At 33.6% G+C, this 14,558-nt stretch overlaps 2 pseudogenes; both read left to right on the top strand.

The window, feature by feature from the left end:
• Window positions 1-230: 230 nt before the first annotated feature.
• Window positions 231-2,877, top strand: LOC140829627 (uncharacterized; annotated as a pseudogene).
• A 741-nt stretch (window positions 2,878-3,618) lies between these two features.
• Window positions 3,619-8,191, top strand: LOC140829626 (uncharacterized; annotated as a pseudogene).
• The last annotated feature ends 6,367 nt before the right edge of the window (window positions 8,192-14,558 follow it).

Below are 14,558 nucleotides of genomic sequence, written 5' to 3'. Positions count from 1 at the left end.
TTAGGTGATATTAAATCCTAAATAATGACAATATCTGTTTTAAAAAAAAATCAATAAGTCAGTGTAATTTTAGACTTTTGGGCTACCTTATTTGAATTCAAATAAGGCAGCCCAAAAGATTGGAATAATTGAATAACGTGGTATAAGTATTTGATCCAATATTACACATAATTCATGTTTACATATTCTGTCAAAATCAATCAGACGATTCCAAAATCTCAAATTCAAAAATGCCTCCATTGTTCAGCTCTATCTCTGAGGTGAACCATTCGAAAACACAATGGTCCCTTAAAGTCAGATTGGTTCGGTGCTATCAAGTTCCTGTATTTCAAAAGAACACATTTAGTTTAGAATGTGTTTTCCGTGATCGAGAAGTAAGAATATTTATTTTTATAGTCGCCATCAATTTAAATTATTATATATTAGCTATTACGAAAGTTTCTTATATATTACAGGGTGATCGCATACATGGTAACATAAAAAAGGATGGGGTGATGCGAAGGTTGAAACCAATTCTCAGAGAAGGCATATTTTTGCCATAAAAAACATGTGATGACAGAAAATGGAATGACATTCAAGACCACAAAGAACAAATATAAGATTATTTTTATTGCAAACACTCATGTCTGCGAAATTTTCGAAGATACATTTCAATTTGATGTATGAGTCAAGTCTTTTCCTGCACTATCCACTGCACCAGATGTAGTGGATGACACAACCCTTTTTGGTAGGAGAATTTATAGTTTCATTTTCTTCTTCATTTCAAATAAAATTATATTCTTACACATTGAATTTTTTTGGAAGATGTCATTGGACGATTGGTGGCACTAGATTCCCCACAAAACAAAGAAATCGAAGGACGTCCACGAAAGCTCATTGACATTGTTTTAGAAGACACCGAGTAAATATTAATAAAATAATTTTCAAATTTAGACCTTTTTCACTAACGATTTCATATGTATGTCAATTTTATTCAGGAATAATAGGTTACCATGTACTTTATGGGGAGATTTTGTGGATATAATCACAGCCTATGTGAAAAATGTTGGTAATGAACCTTTTATTGTTATTCTTCAAATGTGTCTAGCAAAATGATTCCGGGGTGAAATCAGAGTATCAAATGTATATCATATCACAAACTTGGTAGTCAACGGAGATTTGGATGAGGTTACTGAATTTCGAAAAAGGTATTTTTTGAACTTTTTTTAATTTTACTTCGTATCATTTTTTATTATGTTTTAAATAAAAAAACAAGAATATAAGTCTATATTTATAAACACAAAATGGATGTATTATTTTATAATATTATTTTAGTTGTTATTTTTTTGTAAAATAAACTTCACAACAATTATTCATTATTCTAACAACTTTATTTTGTTGTATTGTAAATAGAAAATTTGGATTTCAGACCAAGAATATCTGAAGGATGTAGTTTAGATGATTCAGTTCATAAGCCGATTTTTACAACATCCAGATCTCCTTTATGTGATATCACAAATGGTATGATATCGTTGATTCCATCGAGAACCATGTTACACATTATAAAATCTATACAATTTTTTATAGTAGTTAATTTTTTCTGTATTTTAAATATCTATAAAATTTAGCATAGTAATTAATTTCATCTCGTGCATTGCAAGAGCAAAATTTTATGCATTTTAATATTGTTATACCAATAATTATACTGTTTTTGCAGCTCACATATCTGCTCCAGTGCCTATAAACTTAACAAGCATATCGGAGAATCGACAAGAATATTGCCATAAGAAATTAAAAAATATATCATTGTCATCAATCGGTAAGATTATTTATAAAGAATTTTTTAAAATATATTTTTCATTTTATTTTTCAAATATAAATTTTTTCTTTTACAAATATATATTTGATTCCTACACTGCATTCGTAGATTATTGTGATATAGGTGATACAACGTACAAATGTGAGTTTTGTGGTGCGATGTTCTGGTATGAAGAGAAGTTGTGTCCAAATAAAAAATCTCGGAGTCCTAATTACTCTTTACGTTGTATCCAAGGAAAAATACAACTTCCATTTTTGAAAAAAACCACCTCAAATATGGCATGATTTATTGTATTGAACGAGCGATAAGAGCAAACACTTTTGTGAAAACATCCGATCATACAATAACATGTTTTGCTTCACGTCGATCGGAGGAAGGATAGATTCAAGTCTAAATCAAGGCGGCTCTCCTCCATTTTTAAACTTCATGGTCAAAATTAGCATTTAATCGGAAGCTTACTTCCATGTCAAGGTGTATCCCCTAAGTTTGCTCAGCTATACATTTACGACACAGAAAATGAAATTTCAAATCGCATTTCTGCTGTCAGGTATATCTAGAATATATATTTATATTACTTTATAGTGTTTATGAATTAGTTCATACAAACTAAATTAAATTACGCCTCATCAATATATTTTTTCAGAAAAAATAGCGAGACAAATAATCTTCATCTCCAGATAATTTCAGATTTGAAGGTCATGTTAGATGAAAACAATGTTTGCGTCAAGTCTTTTAGGATGACCAAAGAAAGAATGACGGAAGAAAGACGATCCGATGTTAAATTAAAGCTGATTGGTAGAAGATGTGGTGATGGAAGAAGATATAATCTTCCTTCTGCTTCTGAAGTTGCAGCATTGATTGTGGGATATTTCGACGAGTCTCTAGGTGATAGAGATATTTTAGTCGAAACACAAACGGGAAAACTTAAACGTAGCAATGACCTAAATCCTGCATATCTTGCTCTCCAATATCCACTAATTTTTCCATATGGCGAGGTTGGTTATAGAGAAGATATCTCATTTTCAGAATCTAAATCAAGTTCTGTAGGGAGAAAAAAAGTGTGGGGACCCGGACGCTAATCATAATCATAATCGTCATTGGGACTAATTAATCAGTTATAAAACAGGGTCTAAATATTTTTTTTTTAAATGCGGAACGTAGTGACAACAATCTAATATACAACTCAGTATATAATAAAGTACAAGTCCTGTACCATCTATAAATCAGTACAAACTAAGGTTCAACAACTACTATTAAGTGTTCAAATCCTATATACAATCCAAGTCCGTAGTCTCCACTCTATCACGATCTCTCCTCATCTCCTGGACCCTGAACCTGTCCCACCTGTTGTCAAGTACACATACAAACAAGACAACAGCCGGATAACTCCGGTGAGAATAAATCCCAGTATAAATCAAAGAACATGCAGTCATACGTTCAATTCAAAGCATGAAACAGATAACAGTAATACATATCCAAATCAGAAATGTAAACAATATCAATCTGTCGACAATACTCGTGACTCCACGATTCAGACTAGACTCAATCCTAGTCTAGGGATCCCGGTGTCCAGATGTGGCATTCCTATATCGACAAACAGTAATAGAAAAGACTCCAGTTCTATCCAAGTCGATATAACCAAACATCCAGTGTCCAGACGCATCCGTCATAGACTATGGTCTATCACCATATCTTGTGACATCGTGCAATGTATCCGTGGTTACCTGCCACTATCAGGTACTTCTGTCACAAGATTACTTGTCTAATGCATGCTCCTATAACTCCATAGAACAAGCATTTAAATCAAATCATTAAACACAATGATAACAAATAAGAAGTATGTGATTTAGGGAAACTCAAGTACATCCTATTTGAGTCGATGTCCCAATACACATTGACTTATACATTTCGTTGCAGTTTCGGTCTGGAATCCAAACTCTGTCAATCACTCAATCTGACAATGGTAATATCAATAATCTCATATCAATATACCTTTCAAATCAATAACAATCTGATCAATCTGGATTTAATTCAAAATCAACGGCATAACGGTATAATCTCAGTATCCCCGTCAATACCAAATCAACAGACATCAATTACAAATCATAACTCATATCCATTACAATATGTAATTCAATCACAATTCAAATCTGTCTGGTATAAATCAATATACCCTAAAAATTCATAACAATTCCAAAATCAATCCTTTTCTTAATCTGACTTCGATTCTATGATGTCTAACATATCAAGAACATCATATATGAATTCCATTCAATTCTGACAATATCATAATTTCAAGACATGTCAAAACGTAGCAAAACTTACGTCAAATTGTAGCCTACGTCGATAGGAACTCGGTACCGAAGTCGGATTCAAAATCAGACGGACGGATTTCTCAGAAAAGGCGTAGGGATTTTTCACTCTTTCACAGAACCCTTTTCTCGATTCTTTTCTTTTCTTTCTTCAGAAACAAACGTATATATGTATATATATATCCTAAATTAAATGCACTTGATACGTGTCATCTTTTATGGATTTCGGCCGGCGCTCGGACGGTAATAAACTACCGCTCGAGCGCGGCATCCTCTGTCCAAATCTTTTCCGGATTGCACATTGGCGCTCGAGCGGTCACAAACTACCGCTCGGGCGCCACATCTTCTGTCCAAGACATGTTTTTATGGAACTTTGGCGCTCGGGCGGTCATTTCTTACCGCTCGGGCGCCATTAGTTCTGTCCAACACTTGCACCCTTTATATGTAATCTTACTACTGTGTCCCGTTTAATCCTTTCATAATCATATCAAATTATAATTTAATAATTACAGATTACTAGGATTAAATTTCCGGGCATTACAAAAAGTGAGTATAAGAGAATTTTTTGCATATCGACTTCAAGATAAGGATGGCGAATCTTCAACTATTTTGTCTTCAAGAAGGCTTTTTCAGCAATTTGTTGTCGATGCATACACAATGATTGAATCTTCATGGCTGACATATATCTGGATGAATAAAAAACAGTTGAGATGTGAGATGTACAAAGGTCTTCATGATGCACTTCTGCATGGTGAAACAAATCCCTCCACTCAAGGAAAACGTATTATATTGCCTTCTACGTTTACTGGAGGGGCCAGATATATAATTCAGAACTATCAAGATGCGATGGCTATATGCAAATGGGCCGGTTATCCAGATTTGTTTATAACATTTACATACAACCCAAAATGGCTAGAAATTGTGAGATTTGTCGAGGAACGTGGGTTGAAGCATGAAGACCGTCCAGATATTGTTTGTAGAATTTTTAAAATAAAGTTAAATGCCTCGATTAAAGATCTCCGAAAGAATAAATTTTTGGAAATTTTAAAGTAGGTAAATTTTTTTAATTTTGGCAACTATATAAAATATTTTATTAACATGAATATTAGAAATTTTAAATATTTTACTGAATATAACTAATTATTCATCTTAAATTGTTGTAGTTATATATACTGTGGAATTTCAAAAGCGGGATTACCGCACGCCCACATTTTGCTTTTCCTCTCTAAAGAAGACAAATATCTAACACTATAGGCAATCAATGGTATCATTTCTGCTGAAATACTTGACAAAAAAGATGATCCAGTTTATCACAATGCAGTACGTGATCTCATGATGCACGGTCCGTGTGGAGAGGCAAGAAAGAAATCCCCATGCATGTCTGATGGTCGTTACACAAAGAATTTTCCAAAAAAGTTTGTTGAAGTGACATCAATTGATGAGGATGGATACCCAGTCTATAGACGCAGAGATAATGCATGAACAATTCTAAAGAATGCTGTTAATCTAGATAACATGTTCGTTGTTCCTCATAATCGTTAATTGTTCATTCGGTACGGAGCTCATATTAATGTCGAATGGTGTAACCAATCTCGAGCGATCAAATATTTGTTCAAATATATAAATAAAGGACATGATCGTGTGACTGCATCATTTTATCAAAGCTCAGATAATGAGAATGTTGGAAAACTGTCGATGAAGTCAATATGTACTACGACTGCAGATACATTTCCCCGTGTGAGGCGACGTGGAAAATTTTTTGATTTGAGATTCAATACAGAGACCCACATGTTGAGCGTTTGAGCTTTCATCTTCCGAATGAACAAAATATTATTTTTTCTGATATGGATGAAATTGATACTATTCTTGGACGACCTACTGTTAATCAAAGCATGTTTCTTGCATGGATGGAAGCTAATGAAAAATATCCAGAGGCAAGATAATTAACATATGCTGAATTTCCAATGAAGTTTGTTCGGAAAAGAGATGCACAAGAATTTGTTCCTAGAAAACAAAAATTTTCAATTGGACGTATTTTTTATGTTCCTCCGGGTTGTGGTGATATGTACTATTTGAGATGTCTACTCAATGTAGTTCGTGGTGCCACGTGCTATGATGAAATATCTATTGTCAACGGTGTTCAATACCGTTCATTTCGTGATGCTTGCTATGCATTAGGCCTGTTGAATGATGACAAGGAGTATATTGATGGCATCATTGAGGCAAGTCATTGGGCTTCAGCACAATCCTTGAGAGTCTTATTTGCTACTCTATTGTCATCGGACAGTATCAGTCGACCTGAAGTAGTTTGGGATTCATGTTGGACATATTTATCGGATAATATTTTATACAAACAACGTAACTTACTACAACATCAAGGTATGCACCAATAGATTATTGTATTTTTATGATTTAGCCAATTTTGGCATCCTATGTGCATTTATATATTTTAATTTAATTTCTTTGTAGAATTGGAATTGAATGAGGATCAAATTAAAAGTCAGGCGTTGGTGGAAATTGAGAAACTATTGCGAAGCTATGGAAAGAGTAAACGTGGATTTCAATCAATGCCATTTCCAAGTGATCAATACTTCCAGTCTTCGCGAAATAGCCTAATACATGATGAAATGCAGTTTGATAGAAGAGCTCTGTTCAGAGAACATCATAATCTCCTAAATAATTTGAACTATCAACAACGTCAAGTATATAATACGATTATGACTGTTGTTGATTCGAAGACGGGAGGGATTTTCTTTGTATATGGATATGGAGGTACTGGAAAAACATTTATTTGGAAAACTCTGTCTGCATGCTTGAGATCAAATGGAGAAATTGTTTTGAATGTGGCATCCAGTGGTATAGCATCTCTTCTGCTCCCTGGTGGAAGAACTGCTCCTACTGAGGAATCAACATGTAATATCAAGCAAGGAAGTCCTCTTGCAGAACTTATAGTAAAATCGAAACTTATCATTTGGTATGAGGCTCCAATGACACACAAGTTTTGTTTTGAAGCTCTGGATAAAAGTATGAAAGATATAAGTCTTCATATGCCTTTTGGAGGAAAAACAGTTGTTTTCGGCGGTGATTTTCGACAAATATTGTCTGTTATTCCAAAAGGTAGTAGACATGATATTGTTCTTGCCACTATTAATTCATCGTACCTTTGGAGACATTGCAAAGTTTTGAAGTTGACGAAAAACATGAGATTGCGGAATTTGGTTCTGATCAAGAATATGCTGAAATGAAAAAATTTTCGGATTGAATTGCTAATTTAGGGGATGGAAAAATTGGAGAAGAAAATGATGGTTATGCAACAATTATTATTCCTAACGAACTTTTGCTGAAAGATTACAATGATCCTATTGCAACAATTGTTGAAAGCACATATCCGTTGTTTGGAAATACTGTCAGTGATGCAACATATTTCCAGCAAAGAGCTATATTGGCCCCGACTCTTGATGTCGTTCAATCAGTAAATGAATACATGATTTTTATGAACCATTTAGATGGAAAATTCTATCTAAGTTCTGATACAGCATGTCATTCAGATAAAAATATTGATTTATTAAATGATGTGCTTACCTCTGAGTTCTTAAACGCAATCAGGTGTTCTGGAATACCAAATCACGAGTTAAACTTGAAGGTAGGAACTCCGGTTATGTTGTTGCGGAACATAGATCATTCTCTTGGACTATTCAATGGAACTACGTTGATTTTGACAAGACTTGGAAATCATGTTTTCGAAGGAAAAATTCTAACCGGAAATAATGCAGGTCATAAAGTTATTATTCCCAGATTGTCCTTGACTCCTTCTGATACAAGACTTCCTTTCAAATTTCAACGAAGACAATTTCCTTTGATTGTATCATATGCAATGACAATTAACAAAAGTCAGGGGCAATCTTTATCTCATGTAGAAATTCTTTTGAAAAAACCAGTTTTTATTCATGGTCAGTTGTATGTCGCTGTATCCAGAGTGACAAATTCTAAAGGTCTAAAAATTTTGATATGTGATAGTGATAGTAGCAAAAAAAATTCAACGACAAATGTTGTATTTAAAGAAATTTTTCAGAATATGTGAAAATTTGTTTCTTAATTGTATGATTTATAATCATTTTTTTTGTGTTTTAAAAATCTACATAATTTAGCATAGTAATTAATTTCATTCCATGCATCGCACAGGTTAGATACTAGTTAGGAAAAATGGGTCACTAATACACAATTGAAGATAAACACCCAAAATGAGCAATGGCTTCGATTTTAGTTGGATCTACTTCAAGGCCATTCTTGTAAATAATATGTCCAAAAAATGTTACCTTTTTCTATCCAAAATGACTTGCTCAACTTTGTATAGAGCTAAATTTCTTTTAAAATTTATAGAATAAGTCGTAAATGTTACATGTGTTCTTCTTGACTCTTTGAGTACACCAGGATATCATCGATGAAAATTACAACAAATTTATCTAAAATTGTTGGCACACTCGATACATCATGTCCATGAAGGTTGTTGGAACATTAATCAAACCAAATGATAATACCACAAACTTGTAGTGTCTGTAATGAGTGTTGAAAGTCATTTTGGCATGTCATCTTTCCTAATATTCAGTTGATAGTTTCCTTGGCGTAGATCCATTTGGAAATATATCTCGGATCCTTGTAGTACATCAAATATATCTCCAACCTCTGCTGCTAACTCTAGCACATCAAACATGACACTGCAATGATCCCCGTAAACTGATAATATGGGTATGTAAGTAAGCCATCTCCAAACAGACTCGAGAAAGGTGACTCTGCAATCGAGGTCACAGGGGGAATATGCATATATGTGCTATAGTATAAGTGACTGGAACACTCGGCTTACATACCACATATATACTGACTAGCTCGAATCCTCTCTGGAAAATTCTCTACAACACGCTATCAACCATATTCTACCCTGAAACTATGGTATCATGTATCACACTGCCAGGCAATCCTCTCAGCATGCTTCTCAATTGGGTATCATAGAACTCATGCAGATCAATCAATCAAAACCTCAAATTTTCTCTCACACTCTATGTCAGGCTTAGTTCATGCTCACAAGCCCAAAGTCTCCCAGTCATCGCCTTTATCTCTCCTTGTAAATTAGTCGCCTCATTTTGCAAATGGACAAACCAAACACAAAATTTTAATATGGTGCAGTCATCTGAAATTAATGAAAAAGCAAAATTATATGGCATTACATGTTTTACTCTTAATTATGATAAAATCCTGGAGGGCTATGATAGCACATGTTGCCACCCGACTTATGATATTAAAAATAATTATTATTAATAGCGCAAGCGTTTGTACAATTTATTGAATTAAAAGCAAACATATTTAACATGATAAACCATAACTTAAAAATCATAAAATACAAATTCAACTAGATATGATAGCACACAAAATTCATCTATAATACTTTCCACTTTTTATGTTCACTCCCGTACTTCCATATCAGGCATTTACAATAATAGAAAAGATAATAAATGTCAGGTCTTTTAGGACTTAGTGGGGATGGTGTATATCGGTAAATTCTATAATTCAAGTGAAATCAATAATAGTGCAGTAATTGTACTAGTTTCTTGAGTGAATATCGTGAGTTAAAGAGGTGACTCTAATAGGATCCGTTTTAACACCAACAGGGGTTTTCAAGTCCCGGGACCGGGTTTAGTCAACACATGTATTGTTTAGCAATAACACAATTGAAAACAACCAATCTCGTAGCACAGTATAAACCAAAATCAATTTATATCATAATTTCAAAGAGATAACAATGTCTTTACAACCCAATAACCAAAAAACGACAAAATTTAATGCGAAAACGTTACAACTGAAATAAACGCTTAAACTTAAACTAAAATCTCGAAATTTACCAGCCCCAAAACTATTCCAACTCGTCTTCCTCAAGTTGTTTCTCAGGTTTATCTGAGAAAAGATTGTAAGGGATGAGTGATATGATCTTCACTCAGCAAGTGGAAGTCGTTCGAGCACAACATAACAACATGCATAAATTTTGAAAATCACAACATTTGTAACATATTTCATATCTGATGCATAACATTGACCATGCACTGAGATTTCTCTAATTTTTATGGTTTACTGATATCAGTCCTTAATTTTTACTCCTCTAATGGGGCGAGGCCATATAACATTATAATCTCACCGTGTAAGGGCCATAAACATGTCATATTGGGATTCTCACTCATATATAGTCGAATCCTCACAGTGCTCAAAACCATATGACAACCAACACAAGAACGGAGTAGAAGAAAAATTTGTACTCAACCGCATTTTAAAAAACGAAGGAAAAAAAGGCATAACAAAAGTTAATTTTTAAAACAAACCTACTTACAGTGTTTCTTGAAGGAAACGCGAAGGTCCGAATCGCACTAAACTCGGATGACTTTTTGCTTCTTGCTCAGGAGACACTTCGACTCACTTTCTTGCCTAAATTTTGGACGATTTTAAGCAATATTTCGGCTAGGTAATGCAGGTGGAAATTCAAAATTGCAGCACTAGGTTTCGAAAATTTGGGTGTAGGGAAGGATAGGAATGAGGGATTATTTATATGTGAGGGGAGGATGCTAACTTTGGTGCCTAAATCATGTCCAAATTTGCATCAAATCCCACATTTTTTACTTCCCAAAATCCCACCCCATGATTGATTTATTTAGCTACCAAATTGTGAGATTTATTCCTTAATCATTTGTCTTTAATTGGTTCGAAAATATGGGGTGGCTAGATCCAATGATTTTGAGCAAACTTTGATGATTTGATTCCAATTAACCTTGTAAGTATCCTTGTATTTATGCATCACAATATTTAGGCATATAAATCTAGTAGAAAAAATCAAAACATACAAGCCTACTAATATATGTGATCTTACCATCATTTCCTTCCTTGATTCTTGATCCCATCATGCATAATTATATAAGTTGCTCCTTCAATTTTAGGAATATCCATGAATTAATTTATCTTATTTCCTTGCACCTTGTATGATATTCTAATCTTACAAATCTTCTCCCCAATTTCAAAAATATGCATGCTTATGCATAAATTATTAACTTAATATTGTATTTCCAAAAGTATCTCAACCTTTTCCCATTTAAAATATGTACACCAAAAATTTAATAATAAGAATCCTAAAATTAAAGTTGCATAAGGGTTTTCACATGAGTGTTTCAAACACAATATTCTCAATGAGCTACAATAGCTCGTGTTCTAAGAATATTAACACCGATTAATTAAATCGAGTTTGGTTTTTACACCAAGTGAAAGATATTCAAAATAATCGTTCATGAAGAAAACTGAAATAGTGCAAAGATCAGTTTGAGCTTATAACAATTCAGTTATGGTGAGAACTAAACAGATCAAATCATATTTAAAATAGATGCAATGCAAAAAAGCAAAAGACAGAATTTGTTTATGGATGTTCGGAGACTTCAACTGCTCTTACGTAACCCCTTCTATCTCGCGGGTATGCTACACTATAATATTTTGATTTATACAACACTTTGTATAAACAAACTCAACTTAGGACTTACCCTACTACCTAGCTGAACTCCTAGCACTCAATTAGACTGAATGCAACACTATCAGCCCGCATCAGTTTAACATCTATGTGCGAAGACTACAAACATATTGTTTAACATCTTTGTGTCAAGACTCACTCAGCTGAACTTTAAGCCTCAACTCTCTATATATTGTAAGTGATTTGTGTGTGCAAGTGTAAGAACTGATCTATGGAAACAACACGAAAGTGTTCTCACACACCGAGAGATTTGTGCTTCTAATATAAGCTGATATGACTTGAGTGTGCCCTCTCTTGTTCATCCTCGTATCTCTTTTCTCATACACACCCGTTCTTTGATGGTCTTCATCTTGTATTTATAGAGATGTAGTTGATCGTACATCAAGACTCATCAATTATGTCTGTTGTAGTTTGAATTTGTTTCTCGAAATGGTGTATGTACTTTTTGAAAGCCATTCTAGAAACTTTCTACTTTTAAGCTCTGCTGCAACGTTCATTTTTGTACATTTGATTGTACAATTTCTTGTACCTTTGTGCAAAGCTGGATTCCACTTGAAAAGCTTGTTGTGATCTCTGAACTAGTTTGCTCCAAGATATTGCTCTGAACTGGTCTTCGACTGAATGGTTAAATCAGTTGGCTCGTCAGCTGGACTGATTTCACTGATTCAGTTGAACTGATCATCCGGACTCTTCATCAGTTGGCCGGACTTCTGATAGTCTTTTGCTTAATCACCTATCAGATGTACAATCATTGGAACTGATCTTCGATATATCAGTTAGACTGATTCGGTTTGGACAAACAGTTGGCACTTTCAGCTTGCGTCTCGATAACTTCAATTTTGGCTCAGAAACTGATCAATTTCAAGTCTGATCAGTTTCAACTTTATGTGCACTTAGGTAAATTGTTAGAAACATAATAACAAGTTTTTTTTTAACATCAAAATGAAGATTGCGAATATGAAATGTTCCAACGGGCTTTCACTAATATTTGATATAATATTTTTCCTCACTTATTCAATTAAGATTCCATACGATCGATCATTTACTAGCCTCGTAGGTAGCAAATCTTGTTATCAGAGATCATTTATGTCAGCTATAAATTGATATTAGGACAAGCTATATATGACACATTTCCGGACCGAAGTCACGTTGTTAATATGAACCATATAGTAGTGTTGATAACTCATTGTTCATTGGGCTCACTTTCTGGGCCAAAATCGTGTTGTTCAGTTAACTCAATTTCTGGTACGATGACTGTTGTAGGTGACTCCAAATTATTATCAATAATTTGCAATAGTTCAAGAATAATCAGAATCAATAAAATTCTCACAATATCAAATCGTGCAATACAATATGACCAAAAGAATGTGAAATTTCAATATGATGCAATATCTAAGGACGAATTTATATCAGATTTACCGTAAATAAGGCCAAATGCCAAAAGCTATATAGAAATAATTCTGGCGGTAAGACATCATCTTTCTAACTTACTAGACAGCTTGCTTTCTTACGCCGATTATAATCCGTAAAATTATAATTTTTATGGTGTTATATCTGTTAGTCTCGCACTTTGACACTTGACTTATCAAATTCTATTTCTTGAAAAAAAGTCCCGTTTTACTTTGAATTTGAACAAAATTTCCTAACAAATCAGAATCTTTTCCAAAAATCATTAAACTTAAAAATTAGGTCGGAAATGTCCCCAGAAACCTATAGAAATCGAAATTTTTCGACCTGGGGTTGCACGTGTAATGCACACGCCGGCCTCCGACCACTACGCGCAGCCCAGTTTTTTCCTATGGCTGTGTCTCGTTGAGCACTAAAACTTCTGTATAAATTTTTTTCCTAAATTCCAAGTCGATACCCAAAATGCATATTTTTAAAATGGTTTTCAAGATTATTAATTTGCCAGAAAAGAGTGGTTACCAACGATTTTTCGGGACTTTGGCCAGTGCTTTGATATACTAGGTAATAAGATTTACAACTTTTCTTTTATATTTATGTCCAAAAAACAATGTGCATGAAAGTAAAATGTAAGAATCAAAACAACTCTCAAATCACGTAAAATTCATATGATAAAATCATTATATTTTTCATTAAAAATTCATATTAAATCGTATACAATTCAGAAAAATGTGAAATTCGGACACAAAGCTTGAAATTAGTGCAAAAACCTTCGGCCATAGTTAAATAAATAAAACGATCTGATGCGTGAAGGGTACCACACAATCTTGTCAGTACGTGGGGGGCACTTCGATCACCATGTGCAGTCGGTATTTCTAGGGTAAACCCGTGGTGGCAGGAGCGGAGCCAGGATTTGAAATTATCTAGGACTGGTTCCGTCTCATACTGTATTTAATAAAATAAATAATTAACTAAAAATTTTAAAATAAAAAATATGTAAATATTGTACTTTCGTCAACGGAGTAACAGCGTTTTCCGTCACCTAAAAACAAATGGCTGACATTTATATAAACTAGACATCATAATGAACAACTTTTGTTCTAAAATCAAGTATATATTTGTTCGGGAAATATGAAATGAAAGAGATTCAGCATGTTACTTCTACACCGACTTTCTGAAAATTTTCAACAAGTTTTCTTCAAACTTTTGAATTTTCCGAACGATTTTGGCTTTTGATTTTACAACACCTCCTATTACTATAGCATTTTGGAGAGTTGAAGAGTGTTATGGATTTTCTTTTCGAGTTTTTGGGGAAATTTGGATGGATTTTATCATTTTTCTCTCAAAATACACTCATTTTCCCAAACTTATTCATATAGACTAATTAAAACTTATATTCTTATATTGATAATTTAATTGAATCTACATCTACATATCAATATTCTTAAATGTTTGTATATTTAATTAAGCAAGAACCGAAATCATCGAAAAT

The sequence above is a fragment of the Primulina eburnea genome, chromosome 4 (genome assembly GCF_022965805.1).
Source record: "Primulina eburnea isolate SZY01 chromosome 4, ASM2296580v1, whole genome shotgun sequence".
NCBI lineage: Eukaryota > Viridiplantae > Streptophyta > Magnoliopsida > Lamiales > Gesneriaceae > Primulina > Primulina eburnea.
Note: the sequence above shows the minus strand (reverse complement) of the source record. Positions and strands in the feature narration are given on the sequence as shown.